Source organism: Corapipo altera, unplaced genomic scaffold (genome assembly GCF_003945725.1).
Source record: "Corapipo altera isolate COAL_440 unplaced genomic scaffold, ASM394572v1 22, whole genome shotgun sequence".
Taxonomy (NCBI): domain Eukaryota; kingdom Metazoa; phylum Chordata; class Aves; order Passeriformes; family Pipridae; genus Corapipo; species Corapipo altera.
The window spans coordinates 5,637,507-5,658,145 of record NW_020884886.1 but is presented as its reverse complement, the minus strand read 5'-3'; the positions used below and the strand labels follow the sequence as shown (position 1 = coordinate 5,658,145).

The window sequence follows — 20,639 nt, the reverse complement described above, 5'->3', positions numbered from 1 at the left end:
ACCAACTGTAAAATTGTTTTGAATATGGCAAGTTCTGTCAATGTAGTTCAGGCTGAGTTCCCTTAAGTTCCCTAACACCATGCCTAAATAGGCCATGTGGGATATTTCCTTAAGCATTTTCTTCATTTCTTTCCCTCCTACACCTTGCAGAAGAGCTCAGAAGATAGGCTAAGAGCATGTTTCTGACAACAGACATGGAAAGGTGACTACAGAGGCAATCAGAAAGCTTATTCCTGCCAAAGAGGCCCAAACACATCTGCTTCTATAATTTTAGTCACTGTTTTCTTCAATATGTCCTTTGTTATCACTGCAGTCCAAACACACAATTAAGTTGCTGATGTTCTGTGACAGAGATCTACAGAATGATGAGATTGTTTCCCCTGTTGTTTTAATTTTTTTTTTTCTTTGAATAAACCTTTTTCAGTAAAAGCAGATCTTTTGTATGGAAAAATGTCTATTATTTCAAGAACTCAAAATTCCATCTGCAGAAAGGACATTTCAATTGATTCTTTTTATCATTAAAGTATTTAGGAAGCAGAAGATTACATTCAGATTATAAAATGGGGCCAGACCTCAGGCTGAGACTGAATCTTATCTGTAGATACTGACTAGGTGTCATAGATTGAGATTGGCCCCCCCTGAGAAGCTGGGGGGGCTCAGAGGTGATTGGGTGCCAGGACAGTGTTCCCTGGAGAGCCAGTCACCACTCATGTTGTTCGCTCCTGCTCAAAATCATATATCACAGCACCAGAAATGGTTGGCAGTGCAGTCTTGGTGGTTTTGCTGTTGGTGTCTGCTGCGTATAGGTGGACAAGGTCAGGGGGTGGCTGGGCTCCCTCTCTTCCCCTCCGGAGGGGAGAGGAGAGCCCTGCGACCCCCCAACTCAGCCTTTGGCTAGAGTTAGAGTCAGCGTTTGGAGTGTGTGCTGTGAAGGAAGAGATTCACAGCATCTGAGGTAAGAGAAGAGAGGCAGGCTTTGCAGCCAGGACCTCTTCCCCCTCCTTTTCTGCAGTGAAGCTATAGAGGGGGGCTTTTCTTTCCCTCCACTGTAAGTGGAGGAGAGGCTCAGCACTGAAGCTGAGCCAAGTGGACGGGCCGGAGGAGGTAGGCCCGGTGCTCGGGAGAAGAGAAGAGTCCCAGGCAAAATTGGAGACGAGCCAAGAGCTCGGGAGGTGCCTGCTGAAGCTGACTAGAGCCAGCTGAGAACTGATGTGGAGGAATGAAGATTCCAGGATGTGGATGCTTGATAAGTTGCACTGCAGCAGCCTGCAAACCGAGGTGAGACACCGAGAGGGAGAAATCAGCAGCAAAGGAGCAAGGACTCAAAGCTGTCTTCTCAGACTTCATGAGGAGAGACTGCAACAAAACAACTGCTGGAACTTGGTGAGAGGGGGAGTGTTCAGGAGCCCAGAACACTCCCACAGCAAAAGACTGTGTTACGTGTCAGCCTTGAAGGCTGCTCCTGGACTAAAGTTAAAGGAGGGGCTTGAAAGGACTGACTGATAGAAATGTAATATATATATATAGTTGCCTTTAGTTTGTATAGTATTTATTTGTGTAAATAAATGTACATACTTCCCCCTTCTGCTATGGAAGCCTCTGGCCGGAAAGTTTCCCTCCAGTGTTAGGATAAATTGTGGGAAGGGGTGGGGGAAGTCTAAAAAATGGATTTTAGATTTCTAATGTGGCTCAAACTACCACACTAGGTTACACAGGCAGAGGGTTTAAGCAAGAAGATCTGTAAGTAGTCTGTAAATCATACATCTAAGAGAGCTCAGAGAAAACCTTCATTCTTCCGTAAGAGAGGTACAAAAGTCCAATGGAAGTATAGGAAAAAGCAGGAGAGTTTGTTCCCTTACAGGTCCCACCATCCCAGAGAAGTTGCCTTGCAATCATAAAGATTTACCTCCCTCTTTGGAAGCTTGTGATCCCTGCTCATCCCCTCTGGATGGATAAGGTTGAGCTCTGGTAAGGTTTACATTCTGTTCAGCACCACGTGCTGATTCAGAGACAGAAGCCTACCGAAAGTTTCTCTCAAATATTTAATTCCCAATTTTCTGAGGAAATTTACTTATAATGAATGTAAATGGAACTGCACCTCTAACATAGATTACTTTCAAATCCGTTGCTCCAACATCCTGTCTCCCATAACAGAAGAGGGTAGACCAGAAACATAGGATCCTGAGCCAGGTCTGTCTTACACATCACCAACCATATGAAGTTCAACAAGGGGAAGTACCAGATTCTACAATTGGGATGGGGCAATCCTAGATGTACGTACAGACTGGGGAATGGGATGCTGGAAAGTAGAGCCATGAAAAGGGACCTGGGGGCCCTGGTCGAGGCAAGTTGAATATGAGTCAGCAGTGCCCTGGCAGCCAGGAGGGCCAACCGTGTCCTGGGAGTATCAGGCAAAGCATCACCAGCCGGTCGAGGGAGGGGATTGTCCCGCTCTGCTCAGCACTGATGTGGCCTCTCCTTGAATATTGTGTGCAGTTTTGGGCACCACAATATAAGAAAGATTTTAAGCCATTTGAGAATGTCCAAAGGAGGGCAATGAAGATGGTAAAGGGCCTTGAGGGGAATCCATATGAGGAGTGGCTGAGAGCACTTGGTCTGTTTAGCCTGGAGAAGAGGAGACTGAGGGGAGACCTCATTGCAGTTACAACTTCATCATGAGAGAAAGAGGAGGGGCAGACACTAATCTCCTCTCTGTGGTGACCAGTGACAGGACCCGAGGGAACGGCCTGAAGTTTTGTCGGGGGAGGTTTACATGTGATATTAGAGAAATGTTCTTCCCCTGGAGGGTGCTGGGCACTGGAACAGTCTCCCCAGGGGAGTGATCACAGCACCAAGCCTGCCAGAATTCAAGAAGCATTTGGACAATGATGTGACTCTTGGGGATGGATGGTCCTGTGTAGGGCTAAGAGCTGGACTTGATGATCCCTGTGAGTTCTTTCCAGCTGAGCATGTTCTGTTATTCTGTGATTCTGTGATCTCAGTTTCATGTTTTTAAGATTTATGAACCTAGGAGTAACTAAACTCCTTAGAGACCTTCTTGTAATGTCTCACAGGCACTGAAATGCTTTATCTTCATCTGGTCTTTCCTTCTTACTTTGCCTAACTCTGTGGAAGCAATAGAGGACCATATGGGGGAACAGCCAATTTTTTACAGCAAAATCTTCATTATTAGATGAGGAAGTCTTCACTCCCTCTCCATGTAGTATAGAAGTAGTCTGTCTCCTTACCCACCACTCTGTCAGACACTACCTCTTTGTTCTTAATATACCACATATATTGAGTAGGACATTCTAATTTCAGTTTCGACAGGAGAAAAATAGAGGAGTTCCTGCCCATAGAAACCACATGCAACAGCTTGCTGAACTCTTACAGGGAAACCAGTCAGACTACAAGATGCAATAATAAGTTTCCCTGAAAATATATCTGATTACGTAACAGGTTGCTCTATTAAAAATTAAATAAGACTTGAAATATACAGCAATTTGCAGGCACTAGGGAGCATGCCTAATAAAGAGAGTGCATTAGCTGCTTCTGCTTTCTGAAATCCAGTCTATAAATACTGTAACATCTTCCTATTTACTTCAGTGTGGGAGGCCCAGACTTTGTGAACCTGCTTGTTAAAATCAGCACTCATTTCAGTTTGATTGACATTTTTTTAGCTATGCCTCGGTGTTAATACTGGTTTAATCAGCATCTGACAATTGCTGCTCAGGTCCCTGGGGACACTGTACATTGTGCATTCTCTAAACACAGCATGAATGTGGAACTCGATCCTTCCAGGAAAAGTAACAGGACCTGAGCAGGATCCCAACCTCTCCCAGGGGCTACACAGCAATTCGTGGGACTCTAGTTTGGCAGTGGTTGTGCTAATGCCTGCATTAACTCTCTAAGCACAGTCAATGCAAATCAGATATTTCCCATAGTTATACAGAACTGTTTTCCAATGCAAGTTAGGGACACAAAGGCACTTCAGAAAGATCCTACTTGATATCACCATCAGCATCTTATGGTTCCCAAACACGCTTAAAAATAGGGCCCCTAGGGGCAGAGTTCTCACTGAAAGTCATACACTGCCTTTAGCTGAGATATAAATTCACAGGGACCTGATTCAAAGAAGGCCCTACACACTCACTTTTCGTGGAATAATTATTCATTGGTAAGACAAGAGGGGGAGAAGAAGTCAGTAGACATGCTCCCAGTAGACTCACCTTCAGGGAGAAGTTCCAGTCCCTCTCACAGTAGCTGTTCGAGCATTTTACACAAAGAAAAGCCCTACCAAGGAAGACTGGGAGCCTTTGATTTGTGTCCAAACCTGGAGGCTGGGGTGCCCACTGAGGATGTGGGCACCCACTCCCCTCCAGGAGCAGAAAGCTTTGACCCAAGGGTGGGCTCAACCTAAGAGGTCATGGGTTAAAAGGGTGCATTGCTGCAGGCAGTGTCCTGTGGGGACCTTTACCTGTGCTGGCAGTGGCAGATGCCCCACAACAGCAATCAGAACCAGTGTGAACTCAGCCACATGGCTTGAACTAGACAGGCACAGAGGATGGTCTGAGGATCAGAGAGGGATTAGCATTCTCACACCTAACTACTGTAGGACTGTGTTAAAACATTTTTAGGGCACTGTCATGTCATTCTTGGGGTGTGCTTCCATGGCATTGCTCTTCTCCAACCATGCAGAAAGAAATTGTCAGTCCATGACTTTTCAGGAGTACTTTGCCCTTTTATTTTTGTAAAGCTGCATGGGAAGTGGTAGGTAAATGAATGTTTCTCAGAGAAGTTAAATGAAACGACTGTGCATTGGGCTTGTGCAGTTTCCTTCCTGTCACATTCAAACCCATCAGCAGCCCAATCCAAGCACACACTGGGCTAGGTTAGCAAGCTCATCAGGCATGCTATCCTCGCCTTCTGACTTCCTCTTAGAAATAAAAACGGTGGCCCTAATGAGAATTAATTAGGGTTGAGGTGGGGAGGGGGGATCCATCGTGGTTTTGTTTATGTTGTTTGTTTTCTGTAAACCCATGGAGGGGTAAAAAAAATCATATTACTTCTCTACGCAATATAGTAAACGTAATAAAAAATGAACACATGGTAATTAGCTTCTCCATTAAGTATACCAAGCATAGACAATAGCAATTGTGCAGTGCTGATTACAGACATTATCCTTGCCTGGACTTTTTTTTTCCCACCATTCAATCAACACTGCTAAATAGAAACTTCAGTGTTCAATATTATAAGACACTAGCTGGCAGTTATACAAAGATGCTTTACACAATGTCATCTGGCTGCTTGCCTGATTCTCATATTACCTTCCTGTCTTGCCTTATACGCTAATACGCATGGCTGATTAGAAGAAAAATGCAGAAGCTGCTTCCTTCTCGTCTTGCTTTTTTCTCCAGCTTCATGCCTTGAGGGAAAAAAGGAATCTCATTTGCTAATTTCACCAGCAGTGCTTAACCTGGGAATGGAACAATTCCCTTTCAATTCTGCATTAGTTATAATTCATACACAAACACTGCCTTGCCCCAGACTAATTGGGCAGTCTTTGATTCCACTCTGAGAGAAATGGTGATTACTGTTGTTGTACAGGAGTCCTCTAGTAGCCTTAGTAAAGAGGGTCTCAGAGTTCAAAATAAACATTTTCGAGGGCTGTACAGTATCCAGGGGTCAGATGTCTGGAAACAGGATTTCAAACTGAAAATCCCAGAAGCTCAAATGACTCTGGAAAATGTCTCAGAACTTCTTAAGTGACTGCTTTTGTGTGGATTTGCTGATATCAGTAGATCCCTTGGGGAATCACAGTACAGTTTATATGAGTTTCTTGAGGAAGATAAGCCTTCTTGCAGGAGGAATAATTTTCACATGTCAAAAAAATGTGGGTTTCTGTATTCCTGTTTACATATTTCTGTTTTACTCTTTGATTTCTTATGGTAAAGCTATATCAAGGCAGATGTTGTACATCCATGTTTCTCAGACAAACCTTCATTTTTCACTGGCTATTTTAGCCAGGTTGAATTTGAAGTCTAGTCAGGTGTCCAGGATTTACAGATGTCTAGCAGACATGTCAGAGCTAGTTCTCTGTATCTAAAAAACCTGCATATGAACATGCTTTATAGGAGAATAATCAGTGTCTAGGATGTCTCAGACAGATGTTTCAGGTGCAAGTCACTTTCACGGCAAACATATCACAGGTCCAATAATTTCCCAGTTCCTCAGCGAATCTTTCAGGAAAAGCATGGGGGAAAATGCAGGACCTTTACATTAAGGATAGGAATTTTTTTACAATATTAATTAATATAGCTCTGCATAGTTATAGATCAAACTCTACAGGCTGAAATTTTACCCTTCAACTTAGCAATCAGCTCTGGAATCAGACTGGCTTATGAAAATGTGGGTCCTGTAACAAGCGACCTGAGTGCACACAGGGCAGCTGGCCCTGTGTCAGACAGGATCTCCTCTCTGAGGATTGAATACTAAACACTGCAACCAGACAGCAACAGAAAGTGTGAAAAATAATTTTCCCAATTTCTTCCATCTCTGTAACAAATACACTTCAAAGTCGTCTAAGAATTTAAGGATGAAACTTCAAATTAACACATGTATATATATGTAAGCATACATAAAATTTATATACAATTTATGTTACTATATGTTAAAATGTGTGTGTGCTGCACAGATTGGAGGAACTTTAGGCCACCTGCAAACCTTCACCCTAACTAGCTTTGTGACTGCTGTACGTGAGCTTAAGAGAAAGGTATTATATACAGGCAAAGTAAAGGACTAGAAACTAAGCACTGGGTGACTGGAGAGTCTCATTGAAATATCTATTTTTTTAAATGTGTGCCTATGAAGTAAGATTTCTGTGACCAGAAGGTGAGTTCTAGGACTACCAGGCACTACTGCAGAGTTCCATCTGCTAGTGTAGCCTTCACTCACTGGCCCAGGAAAGTTGGGCTGGGGACACCTTTGCTCATCTGCAATGGATCAGGGATCCTGAGTGGAAATTGCTCAGGTGGCACCCACTCACAGCCCAACACTGTTGTATATCTCTAAAGGATATTTTAAATATCAGGAAACCTCTTTCACGTGTTAAAGATTAACACTCAGCCAAGCAAATCTGTTTTGGCAGACTTGCTTCATTTGGTAAGTTGCCCACCCCTCTATGTGTACACAGAGTGCAGTTTCACTGCTGATGCTCTTCGCATATTATGACTGGCCAAAAAAATAAGGCAAAAGACAAATCAAGTGCTGCATTAAAAAGTATATTTTAAACCCTATCCAAATTATACAATCTTTTTTTTTTTTTAATTGTACTTACACTTCAGACTGTGACACAAAGCCCTTCATGGTCAGCAGCATCTGGACTTGTTTCATTCTCATGAGCCAAGCAATAAGCAAGACCTCAAAAAACCTGCCTGACTCTTACTGTTAGAAGAGAAACAGCTCAGTGCTTACAGACAGCTTTAAGGGATGTCAATCTGGTGTGTCAGTCAGTAAGTGCTGGGTTTTTTTCTAAAGGAGACACTGAAGGTAGGCTGAGGGATGGAAAACTCATACCAAATTAGGTTCACACTATGGTTATGAAATGTGTCTTTTTACTAATCTCCTCTCACTTCCGTCAGCAGCTCTGCTTCTTGCAAAGACTGCAGCACTGATCATGACTGCAGTCTCGTCCTTCAGTCAGGTCATTTTCAGAATTTGGAGAGTACATAATAAATATAGGCTATTTGCATATACATCTAGCTATAGGACCTCTTAACTTAGGTGTCACCTAAGAATATTTCAGACCTCAAACCCAGCCTTACTCCCCCAGGGAAGACAGACAACCAAATACTCACCTTTGATGTTTGTCATATGAATGTATGAGTGTATTTCTGCAGAGGTGCAGGAAATACCTGGTGCTGAAGTGTTCTTCAATGCATAAAAAATAAAATCTAGGCCTGTGGTGAAAAACTAAAGTGATAATTTTTTTTTATTTTTTAATTTTTTTTGAAGCAAAAATATAGCAAACTATTAAGGAAATTCATGTATTATTGCTCTACATGTGTCTTGAAATTCAAGCTTGATACTTTCATGTAACATATCTACTATCAAAAAACAAGTTACTGGTCTCAGGGAATGGGTAACTGAATATTACTTTGTGATGCATATCTTAAAGGAACTGCAATGAAATGATTCTTCCTGTCCAGAAAAGGGTGATTCTGTCTGATCCAGAATAAAAATATATATATGCATGTATAGAGCATGAATTGATAAAACCAGGTGCTCACAGAGACTTGGGCCTTCAGCATGCGTCAGAACTATTTCCACAAGAGACCTTGGACTGTGCTACTCCCAGCTTCTCCACCACCACCACTGCTCACGTCTTCTTGAATGTCACCACAGGGGTAGAGAGTAAAACATGCCTCATACATCACCAACCCTTCCAAAAATACTTTCAATAAATGTGTTTTAAAGGCCAACTGTCACAGCAGTAAAGTTCCATAGGCAACAGGTTCACGGTATTCTTTTGATGATACTGAATAAGCCATTACCATTCCAGCTATCTACCTGACCTACTGTGATTTTCATGTCTTGTAGGTACTTGCTTTTGGAGTCTTAGGGTTTAGTTCTTTCAATTTAACTGGAAAAAAAAGAGAAAAAAAAAGAAAGGGAAATTTTCTCCTAACTAGATCTTTTTGTTACCTCAAGCAACTTTTCATGGTGCTTTCCTGTGCAAACGGTTGTTTCTTTAGCTAACACTTAGAGCAAACTTCTTTAAAAAGCATTTTAAATGTGCATCAGTATTTACTCTGGTAATGTATCTTGAAGCTTCCTGCACTCTTTTCGTGGTGAAATATCCTGCTCTTGGACATCTCACAGGAGTCTTATTAAGTGATTTGCACTTCTGATTTCTTAAGTCAACACATGGCATAATATGACATCAAATTACATCTGACCATCTTTGTTCCCTCAAAACTATGTCAGAGATATGTGCATTTTACAGTAGATATCTTTCACTTTAAAATGTGGTCACAGGAAGCCAAAGGTTGCCAGTATTACCTATCTTATCTGCAGAGCAGCTGGTAAATTATACTCATATCCAGATTGTTATGGTCATTTTTCTTCTCCCTATTTTCAAGCTAAAATAACATTATAGCTTATAAACTACAACCAAATAAGGCAGTGAACTCAGATAACTCTGATAATGCTCAAGGGAGATGATGGAAAGAATATCTTGGCACAAATTAACAACAGTCATTTAGGATCTGTAATAAAATCTGGCATTTTCCCAGTTTACCAGCTATTAAATTAAGGGTCATTTAAGCCACAACTGAGATTTTTTTGTTTGTTTTAGAGAAATAAAGAATGACTTTGAATTCTGGAGCTTAAATCATCAGAAGACACATCTGTGTTAAAAGAGGTATTTTGTACTGAGCTGGCATGACTACTTTTGCCTTGACAGACTGTTTTCACACTGTGAAGCAGATTCTTTTGGACAAAGTTTAGCACAAGGCTTTAATGTATCAGACCAGAGACAAAAATGCAGTGAGGTAATGCCATGGGATAACACTGAAATATTAGTGAGGAGGAAGCTGAGTGCTGGCAGCCTCAGCGCATCAGACTGGGGTTTTATGAGTATCTGGGCAACCTGAAGGGATCACCAGTGCCAGCAGGCAAAACATCACCCTTTCTTTCTCCTGCCACACAGTTCTCTCTTTCCTGGCAATGAATAGGAAAATGTGCACGAGGAGCTGTTTTTACCCCTATTCTCTAAAGCATTTTTGTCCTGCACCCTGTACTTTGGATTGGTGGAACAGAAGCTGTCCCAGCTCTGAGCACAGATAACTGACTCTTCTTTACCCTAGATCTAGCTTAGGTTACATCAGTAAAGGAGTCATCCTCTACCCAGAACAAGCCAGAATCCACCCCAGCTTGGACACTTCATTTTCCTGTCCCAGCATGAACATAGGTGATTGTTGGAAAAAGGGACAATAAGGACAGTAATTCCAGCTCTAAGCCAAGCAGGAACTTAACTCACAGACAAATGGAGTAAACACAGCATTTATAACAGAAAGATGCAGTGCTACAGCTGGTAACAATAAAAGAGGCTTTACTGTATGAAAAGATCAAGTTTTACATCTGTATCATCTAAATCAGGTTGCTTTAAATGCTAATGCCTTCTTTTCTGCAACACATTTTCCCCCTAGTTTAATATTGCCTTGGTAGCATGACCTTCAGATTTTTTCACAAAAGCCCATTCTCCAGTAATTTTGTGAGAGAAAATTAAGAATAAAGCTCCTCTGTAGGAGGACTAGAGGTATGAATAAGCTTTTTCAGAATGAAGTATAAAATTTTTCCTGATTTTCATGAATTTCTCTGTGTATTTTGTATATAGGCCCAGAGCTTTGTGTATATTTTAATTACATGTCAGGATATAGACTGCTGGCTCCCGTTGTTAATGTTGTCAGGGCAATAAAGTTGATGGCAGGCAACACACGGTTGACGAAAATTTACCACAGTTTTGGTTTTTTCTAATTTATGTAAAACTTACTTGATTCCTTGCTCTTTCATTAAAGATCTTTCTTTACCAGCAGGGCTGATAAATCTAATGGACTGAAAAACTAAAAGAAAGGAACTATCAAAAATATGTTAAGTTTTTCATATGAGGAATAGGTTTGATTTTATTTAACAGCTTTCCCTCTCAGATAGCTTATTTGTGAGATTATTTTTGTAAAATTTAATAAGTCCAAAGAAAGGAACAGTGAATTTCACAGTTACTTTTGTTTGGTTATGCCATTTCTTATTCCTTTTCCAACTAATCTACTCAGATTTTCTCCTCATTTATTTATTTTTATCTTTTATTTTCTATATTTATGCCTTTGGATTCAATTGTTATGTTTACCCTATAGAGCACCCAACACATTAGGATATTGACCTAGTCAGTATGCCTTGTAATTTAAATCACAGATTCATAGAATCATTGAATCATTTAGGCTGGAAAGGACTTTAAGATCACTGACTCCAATTGTTAACTCAGCACTGCCAAGTCTGCCACTAAACCATGTCCCTAAACACCACTTCTACATGTCTTTTAAATACTTCCAGGGATGGTGACTCCACCACTTCCCCAGGCAGCCTCTTGCAATGCTTGACAACCCTCCCTGTGAAAAAATTCTTTCTAATATAAATCTATCTAATCTAAACCTGCTGTGGCACAATTTGAGGATATTTCCTTTCATCCTGTAACTCATCACCTGGGAGAAGATACCGACTCCCACCTGGGTACAGCCTCCTTTCAGGGAGTTGTAGAGCAATAAGGTCCCTACTGAGCCTCCTTTCCTGTAGGTTAAATAATCCCAGCTCACTCAGCTGCTCCTCATAAGACTTGTGCTCTAGACCCTTCACCAGCTTCATTGTCCTTCTCTGGCCACTCTCCAGCACCTCTGTGTCTCTCTTGCAGTGAGGGGCCCAAAACTGAACACAGGACTCGAGGTGTGACCTCACCAGTACTGAATACAGAGGGACAATCCCTTCCGTAGTCCTGCTGGCCACACTGTTTCTGCTCAGTGGTGAGTATGATCCTGAAATGAATACAGTTTCAGTGTTTTCACCATTAGAAGCTGACTGTGATGATTATTCAGCTCCTTGTTGCCAGCCTCTTAAAAACCCTTTGACACCATCTTAACTTGGGAGCAACCTTTGTTCACCTTCAGAACTCAAAACTGAGCAAATTTCAATTAATATAATTAATAATATTGAAGCAAAACCTTCAATTTGGTAAAGTTTCACCCACCTTTCTAGGTTGAAGTGCAGTACTTTTGCTTATTGCTGTTTTTATTAAGGAACAAATGTTCTTTGACAATTGTATTAATTTGATAGATTTTTTTTTCAGTCATTGTATAATGTATTCCTGAATAACGATTTTCATTACCCTGGCCACGACTCCACTGAGACATTAACAGACATATTTTCCTTGAAGAGTATAGTTTGGTAAGCAACCAACTGTTAATACATGAACTAGAGAAAATGTAGTCAAGAGAATAGAAGCTGCTGTATGGCTGGCAGCTATAGATATACCTTTGAAAGCGAATTTGCAGTTGGACTAGATAATCCAAGCAGTTTTCTGTAGCCCCAGGCCCAGTATTTCATCTAAATCATGGTTGCTTACTCAGCATTTGCAATAGAGCACATGTACATGTGGGATTTCAGCAGAAATGCACAAGGAGCTCGATCAGCCAGGAAGTGTCTGATTGGATTCAGGTTAAAGCAAATGAAAGTTTGTCATTTTGGCCTTTGCTATGGCAGGGGAATAAAAAACATGTCAGGAAATGTGTCATGTAAATACTTGTGTGAAGCTGACTAATTGCAGGTGAACTGAGCATGGGAGATGAATTCAATTATGTTTTAGTTAAAAGCAAAGCTGGTCAAAGGCAGCCAATGTTATTATCTTTAGTCACCATTACCATGACCATTTTGTCTCCATTACCAGCCATATGGAAAAATGACCTTGTGAGTGAGGAACTACTCAGGGATTGAGTCTGGGTTCAGTTCCCTGTTCTGCTGTAGGAGCTGTGTGTGACAGGATTAGATGACAATATCCTGGCTCAGGTAATAGGGCGGGTGATTTTTCTGAAAGAAACAGGAAATAAAGAGGTACTGAATAGCAATTCAGTATAAGCAAGACTGATTGTGTGTTAATGAGATGCTGGAATAGTTATTCAGTATATGCAAAACCAGGCTTGGCCCCACATGAACCCACAGGAATGAAAAGCATTAACAGTGGTATTAAAAACAAGCCCTTCAGCTCTCTACATACTTAAGGTCTCCATTTGCAAAATGAGAGTAATATACTGCTTTGAATAATGAAGGGAAGGGAAGGGCCTCTTAAACACTGACAGGCTTGGGGCATTTATCACCTCTCAGGGAAGTCTGAGACCACCTTCTCAGTAAAGAAATGCTTTCTAATGGCCAGTCTGAACCTTCTCTAGTGCAGCTTTGAACAATTCCCACATGTCCTGTTTTTGGAACCCAGGAAGAAGAGATTAACACTTGCCTTTCCATTTCCCTTCAGAAAGCTGCAGAGAGAAATGAGGTTGCCTTTCATCCTCTTTTTCTCCAAATTAGACTAAATAACCCCTAAATTTCATGCCATTAATCACAACCCAATGCTCCAATTTATCTAGATCCCTCGGCAAGGCATCTTGTCCATCAAGAGAATCATCAGCACCTCCCAGTTTGGCCTTATTAGGAAGCTTACTAATGGCACATTCAACTCCTGCATCCAGATCATTGATATTGAACAGAACTGGTCCTAGAATTGAAGTCTGAGTCAACCTCACTATAGACCAGTCACCAGCCAGATGTAACTCCATTCACTAAAATCCTTTGAGATCTTCAACCAGTTCTTCACCGGGAACAACATGAAGCTGCTCATCCCAGAGTTATCAAATCACTTAAACAGGACTTCCCTTTTGTGAGCCCATGCTGACAGTGGCTGACGACTTTATTGTTCTTTAAATGCCTTTCAATAATTCCCTGTATAATCTCCTCCATAATTTTTCCAGGAACTGAGGATAAACTAACAGGTCTGTAGTTTCCAGGATCTTCCCTCATGCCCTCCCTGTAAATTGGAACACAATGGCTAGCTTCCAGTCAGTGGCGACATCCCCAGACACCCAAGATCTTTGATAGATGATTCAGAGGGGTCCTGTCATAACATACACTTACTCCTTCAGTACTCTGGGATGAATTCCATCAGGCCCCATAGACTTGTGAACTTTCAAATCATAAAGCTGGTCCCTGAAACCATGATTCATCATATCACATACTAACATTCTAGTATGATATATGCTTCTTTCTTCTCATCTCTCATTCCTCTCAACCTCTGTACCTTACCTGCTGGTGTAATATAACTTTTTATAAAATTCATAAACTGAGGGGTAAAGGATTTTGACTTCTTTGCACTTACCATCTGGGACCACCAAAATATTTGTGAAAATAGAATTGTCAGTGATAAAGCTGCAATCCACAGTGAAAGTTTCTGAAATCTCAGGAGAAAAACCTTTCATCCAGAATTTCCAACCTGTCTTGCTGGAACTGGGACCTTCAGATAATCCAGTTACTATTGCAGAAAACAGCAGGCTGGGGGCATAACTGTTCTGTTCCTCCTGACCCCTAGGCCTTGATCACAAAGGGTGAAATCTCACAGTGAATTTCTTCTGCCCACAGAAGAGTCTATATTGCTTAAGACCTTTATTTAACTTGAATCTGAATGCTAGACTTTGGGCTTTTTTTGTTCATGTTTGGGTTTTTTTTTTACAGACAGAAAGAGTGTCTCCCTTCCTTACAGGCAATATGCTAAAGCTTCAGGGTATTTATGATAATTTCTATAATTTTATCTGAAAGTCATCAGAATTGTGAGCAAACTTACAGAACTCTTGACTTCACACTAAATGATAAATAAATGTATTTTTTCTGTAGACTAATGAAACTTGCACTGTACACTTTATCCATTAAAGTTTAAACAAACACCCCCTGGCATATTGCAAGCACTTTTACCTGCAGAATAATAACATTTCCTTTGATTAAAGCTTGGCCATCCGAAGATCATTGATTAATAGGAAAAAAGTGTGACAAGACTTTCTTGGAGGGAGTGGATATTGAATGGATCTCAGATTTTACAAAACACTCACATTTTTCTTTTTTAATAGGGATGAGTTTCCTGGTGAAAGATGGAAAATAAATCAATAAATTATTTTAAAGAAATGTTCTTTCACTCACTGAGATGTATGTCTTTGTATAAATACAAGTTTGTTTAACTCTCACTAATTCACCCGCTAAATTCAATATCCTTGCAAGATGAACACAAGGTTTTGTATTAGTCAGTCATTTCATGGTTCCAGAGACATTTCCCTTTTCATCTGATTATTCTTTTCCCCACTTTTTTCCTACCAAATCTCTATGTACATTTGGGATTGGCCATCTCAGTAACGTTTCACGGTTTTCTGAGATGCAGCCTTTGTTTGCCCTGAAGTCTTTTAAAGTGACTCACAGGTAAGCACTCACTGGGCTACAAGTGTTATACTGACCTACTGACAGCAACAGAAGGTGCTAGTTTTTCATCTTTTTGAATAGCTGGCCTTTATTCAACTGCTGAAAGAGAGGATGATGTTTCTTGCTGTTTCTACAAAAGGGTCCTCTTGAGAGTTCAGGGCACTTCATTTCTTGGTTGAATTGTGTACAGCCCTTTTATACTTTTTTTGCAGCAGACTAACTTATACCTATCTCAGTATTACATGTGCAAGAATTCTCTAAAAATCATCCAGAGATTCATTAAATTAAATTTAAACTCAGAAAGGAGTTTGTAGATTGTGTAGTCTTGATATCACAGGCCAGTCATATATCACTTTTATACAGAGCCTAAAGACTTGTTTCTGACAAAAACGTAGCTTCTACAAAGGTATCAAATCTTGATGAACATACTAAGCAATGTAAAAAAATCCACGTCTCCTGAGAATAATCGGCTGTAATGGAAATCACTACTAAAAAACTGCACTGTTTTTCAGACTAATTTGCCTGCTTCGGGCTCCCAGACATTGATTCCAGAGGAGCTTTTTAAGACTTTTTTTTTCCTTCATTAAGATACTTATACACTGTCACCAAGTCTTGTGGCTGATAAACTGACTGAGTTTGGGGGGGGGGGGTTCTTTGTGAAGAATTTCCTCTGCTTCTCTTTTGTGAAGCATTTCCTCTGCTTCTTTTATAATGTCTATCATTGTCTCCAATTTCTCAACAACGTTTTTTAAAATGAAGGTGCCAGAACAAAAGGTTCTATTTAGCATTAATCTTATTCTATCACATGGACATTAAAATAATTTCCCCATTTTTCATCAGTGATCCCCACTCTATACATCCCACGGTGGCAATTCTTGGCATATTTTGAAAGCAGTTTTGGAATCAGGATTTTATAACCCTTAGATCAACTGAAGAATCCCACTTAGTGACATTTCCCTCTGTGCATTAATTCCTTGAGATCTATCATTTAGCTAATGTTTAATTCCATGTCACGTATTCAATACTGATATTAAAAGAAGCAATTTTTTAATAATTGTCAAATGCAGTGCTAAGGCAAAGTCTATCCATCCATCTTGATAAACCAAGTTTAAATTAAAAATTAAAAAAAAAGAGGAATTTTTTCATAAGACCTCTTTGCCATAAAATCATATTTTTTCATATTCACATATTTTATCTTTTATTTCTTTTCAGATTTAATCTTTCATCAGATTTTCTGCCTTTCCACCTTGTTCTGAGAGCAGGTTAGCCATTATCTATGTACTCTATGCTATCCCTCTCCTTTTTTTTTTTTGTATTAACATAAATTTACCATTCTTCCAGCCATCTGTCTTTTGCCAGGGTTTCTGTGATACATTTCTAGCCAGCTCATTTGGAGAACTTTGAAATTTTCTCTTATTTTTTATACATGTATCTCTATAAGGCTCTTATATTTCTGTTTATTGGCTACATTTATTAATCAAATCCAATTTTTATGAAACACTGACTTTCATGATTTGAAAAAGAAAAATCACACACCCTATTGCCTGAACTATAAACTCAAAACTTCTGTTTTTCACATCCCTCTGAGTTTTCTGTCTCTCAGTCAGGTGTCCTCAGATTCACCCAAGGGTTCAAAGTTACTGGGAGAGTTTACACAAGCGTTTAGCACTGCAGGTGCAGCACTATCAGATTGACTGCAGGTGGAACCATCTAGAGTGCTGTAGGACAGGGAGTTGAGATAAACCATACACGAAGAGAAATGGAATTTTGGTTCGTTTTACCTTGGCAAAAGAGAGTCTGAAATGAAATTCAATAACACCACGTTTAATAAATATATCTTGGGAGATGGGCCAGTATGGCTGAAAGAGAAAAGCTAGTTAAAGTAACAATGTTGACACCAGAATAAATGTGTCTGCACTGGCTAGAAATGGATGTAGGCTGAAGTCCCTAATGTGACATGGCACGTTGCCATATCCTGGCCCTGGCCCTCATCCTCATCCTTTCAATGCTGTGTTCTGGGCTTTCATGGTTCGACATAAAACCCACACTTTTTGAAACTTAAGCCAGTCTACACCAGTCTCTATAGCCCTTGAAGAAATAACCCGTTGCAAAGTAAAGACCACTTTTTGTCACTCTGTTTATCAAATGACATAAAATGCATTTGGGCAGAAGATAATTTCTGAGCAAAACTATCAAGAGCACACAGTAACCTACCTGAGCACTTATGCAATGCAAATAAGGATTTCATTGGGAAGGGAATCAGGACTGCTTTCCATATTATTTTCTTTTGTTTGCTTGTGGTTTTTTATCTTGTGAAACCAAAACATTTTTTCTCTCCTCTGAATAATCATGATTACTGCAATACCACTTGTGACAGCTGTAACCATTATTTAATAACAAAATAGGCAGAAGGTAGTAACAATGTCAAACGGCTGCTGCAAGTATGAAGAAAAAGAGTTCCTTTACAGCAAATGTGTGAACAAACGAGTATTTCTTGTTTCAATATGTATTTTAGAACTGACCTTTTTTCTTCCGAAGTTGTACCTTTGCTCTTGGTGTCCGTCAGATATCTTATACTGAACCAATTAAAGTGTGGGGACACCCAGAAGGCAATATGAAAAAAGAGTAACTAAAGAAAATCAAATGGTCTTATGAGCCAGCAGGAGAAAGCACTGAGGTTTGAGTCCTCTATTGCTACGTTCTTGCTAAAGCAGGGTTAGAAACTCTACACAGCAAAAGGAGAGAATATGTAACTTCTCTCTGTGAGCTATAAAACAAAACTAGGTTTTCACAAAGCTGTTTATCATTAGCGTGGGAAGGGAAAGGAAAGAAGAAAGTCTGAGAAATCCCTGCAAGCAGATCTTAAAATTTGTACTATATATGTCATTCTTAATCATTCATTGGATAATTTTATACTGCAGCTTTTGGTCGATACCTTACTTGGAAGCTGTTAGCTGCAAGTATGAGAGATTTGAGGACTTTTGATGAGAAACAACCCCTGTGTTTTGAATAAGAAGAGCAGAGTCCCTAAAATTGAAACCACCCTTAAAAAGACCACTCTGATATTAATATTACAACCACCCTTAAAAATACCACTCACAACTTGGAAGGTCATCATTTTATAATATTTGTCCTCCACATGTATTTTCTCAGGTAACTGCAACAAACGAAACTTATCTTGCTGCAGTGACCAAAATGTCCCTGGATTCATCAGCAGGATACAGGACAGATAGCAGAATATTGGGACTTTTTCTTTCCATGCAGGTAACACATATCCATACTTGTACACTTGAAGTCTTCTTTTGACCACTGTTTGTGTGCAAAAGCCAGTGTGAGGTCTTCACCTCACTAGCCTGCTGTTTGATGACTGACAAAAAGCAATGGCTTTGTAGTATCCTTTGTATGGATGAACTTCACCTTCAAAGCAGAGAGCTGAGTAAGGAAATATTGCATCACTTTTTTGTCTCAAAATAATTGCACAAGTTACAAGATGTTAAGGTTGTGTCACAGCTCTGAGTAAATCTGAGATGGTTTTGATGTCTCCTTTCCTCAAACCATAACAAAAGCCTGACTGTTACTTCTACTTTTCATAAAACACCATATTCCTATGGCATGGATATCCCGATAGGTCAAACATTTTAGTTTTTATGCCTCCTAAAGGCAGTCACATCATCATGACCTTTAATTTAATGACAAGGGCCTTAATTAGACCAGAACATCAGCTAGGAAATTAAGCTACCACAAAAGGAACGTCAACACAGTGGGAAGAATCCTGCTTGCAGAGTGTATCCCGCACTTTGTTCTTGGATTCAGTCTCCAGTCTGGCTTCACATGCCTGTTTCCAGTAGACAAGGATATGGATCCCTACAAAAGCAAGTTGAATATTCACTAACTGTCCCAGGCACCAAAGATCTTTGGGCTTTACAGATTATGTTTTGTCAGGGGAACATAGAAACAAAAGCTAGAAAGCCCACCAAGCTACAATGCAGCTCAGCAGTGGAATGCTTACAAATTTACCTTGCATACTGACATTTATTTTGGCCATCAAGACTTTTTCAGCCAGTTAAGTGATTCAGCTATTCGTAGATTTTAAGACCAGAAGGTATTTCCCTGTTTGTTTAGTTGACAACTACAATATTGATGAGGTCAAGGTACAGCACGAAGGTTGTACCTTCCAGGTGACTTCTAGCTCTAACATATAATTCAGGACATATAGCTCTCTTGAAAGACTTCAAATGGAAGAAGTCCACCTACCAAAGACCAGTCTAAGGTGCAAATATGTAAATAAAATACCACCTAGTATACAGTATTTCTTCCCTGCAGAGAGGCTGAGAAAGAGAATGAACCTTAGATAATGTATATCATTTGCCTTGCTTAATATGAAGGTAAGTCTGCTGGGTACTGACCAGTCTTCTAAACAGAGACACAGAAAGCTTCAACAGAAATCTGAGAAATGAAATCTGTTAGTGGTCACATAGCAGCACAGTCTTGGGGTTAAACTTTCCACTGCATGTGAGCATCTGCCAAATTCACATTCACCTATGTACAGTGAGGCCCTGTGCTGTGTAGAGGTACTCTGAGAATGGCATGAGATCTAACAACAATGTGGAGTTAAAATATACCATTATTGTCAAAGGATTCTATCTTCCTAATAACTTCTGACTTGTCCAATAACCACAATTTTTTCTTCTTTCTTCTCCTGAGACAATGCATACTGGCATTCAGTGCTCAGTCATTCCTCTCTCAATAGGCAGGATAATTATCAGTCCTTTCCTCCTCAATGTATAGGATTATCTTCATGTATTAGAAAGTTGTTCACCTGTTCAAACATAAATAGGTGGAATATTGAACACTGTAGCACAAGACATGAAAGTTGTTAATATATTTCCATTTTCACCCATTCTCCCTGTCTTCCTAAATCTTACATTCAGTAACTTGCAGGTAGCAGAATTTAATTACTGAAACACATCAATCACTGGTTTTAGGTCCATTGTGAAAAGCAAATTAGATTTCCTTGTGTAATACAAAGGCCTTTCCTTTGTTTTGCAATAGAAATGACATAGCACAGGCATGAAAAACACAGATAGGAAAAAGACAAAAGAGAGGAATTGGACCGTGAACATAGAGGACATATTTATACTGATGGACATAAGAACATCTCTGGAATAAGAACTGGATGGGCCTGATATATAAAGGCACATTAGTTAGGACATAGGTCAGTAGGAGTTAAATAGAGTCTAACTACTGCAGTAACGTAAAAAAACCCCAAAACATAGAATCATTTAGGGTGGGGAAAAGACCCTTAATGTAATAAGTCCAACCATTAGCCTAGCACCTCCAAGTCCATCAAACTTGCAGAATCCTCCCTTTACTAAGTCATTGCTTCTGAATGAACATAAGAATAGCTGCTACTGGTGAGACCCAAGGCTGACAAAAGACAGGGTTTGAGGTTACAGCTGCCCTAAGGGGCTTAACTAGGGAGGACTGAGCAAAAGGCAAGAATAGACTGAACCCCTCCATGACACTTTGCTAGTCACCACCAATTTTCAGCTCAGGGACTTCCTGGGTTAAGTGTGGCTTCTGTG

At 40.1% G+C, this 20,639-nt stretch overlaps 1 long non-coding RNA gene across 1 annotated transcript; it reads left to right on the top strand.

The window, feature by feature from the left end:
• Positions 1 to 695: 695 nt before the first annotated feature.
• On the top strand, positions 696 to 18,726 carry LOC113946969. The gene is made up of 3 exons (XR_003527604.1): positions 696 to 955; positions 1,329 to 1,330; positions 18,715 to 18,726. It is a non-coding gene; the product is annotated as an uncharacterized LOC113946969 (long non-coding RNA).
• The last annotated feature ends 1,913 nt before the right edge of the window (positions 18,727 to 20,639 follow it).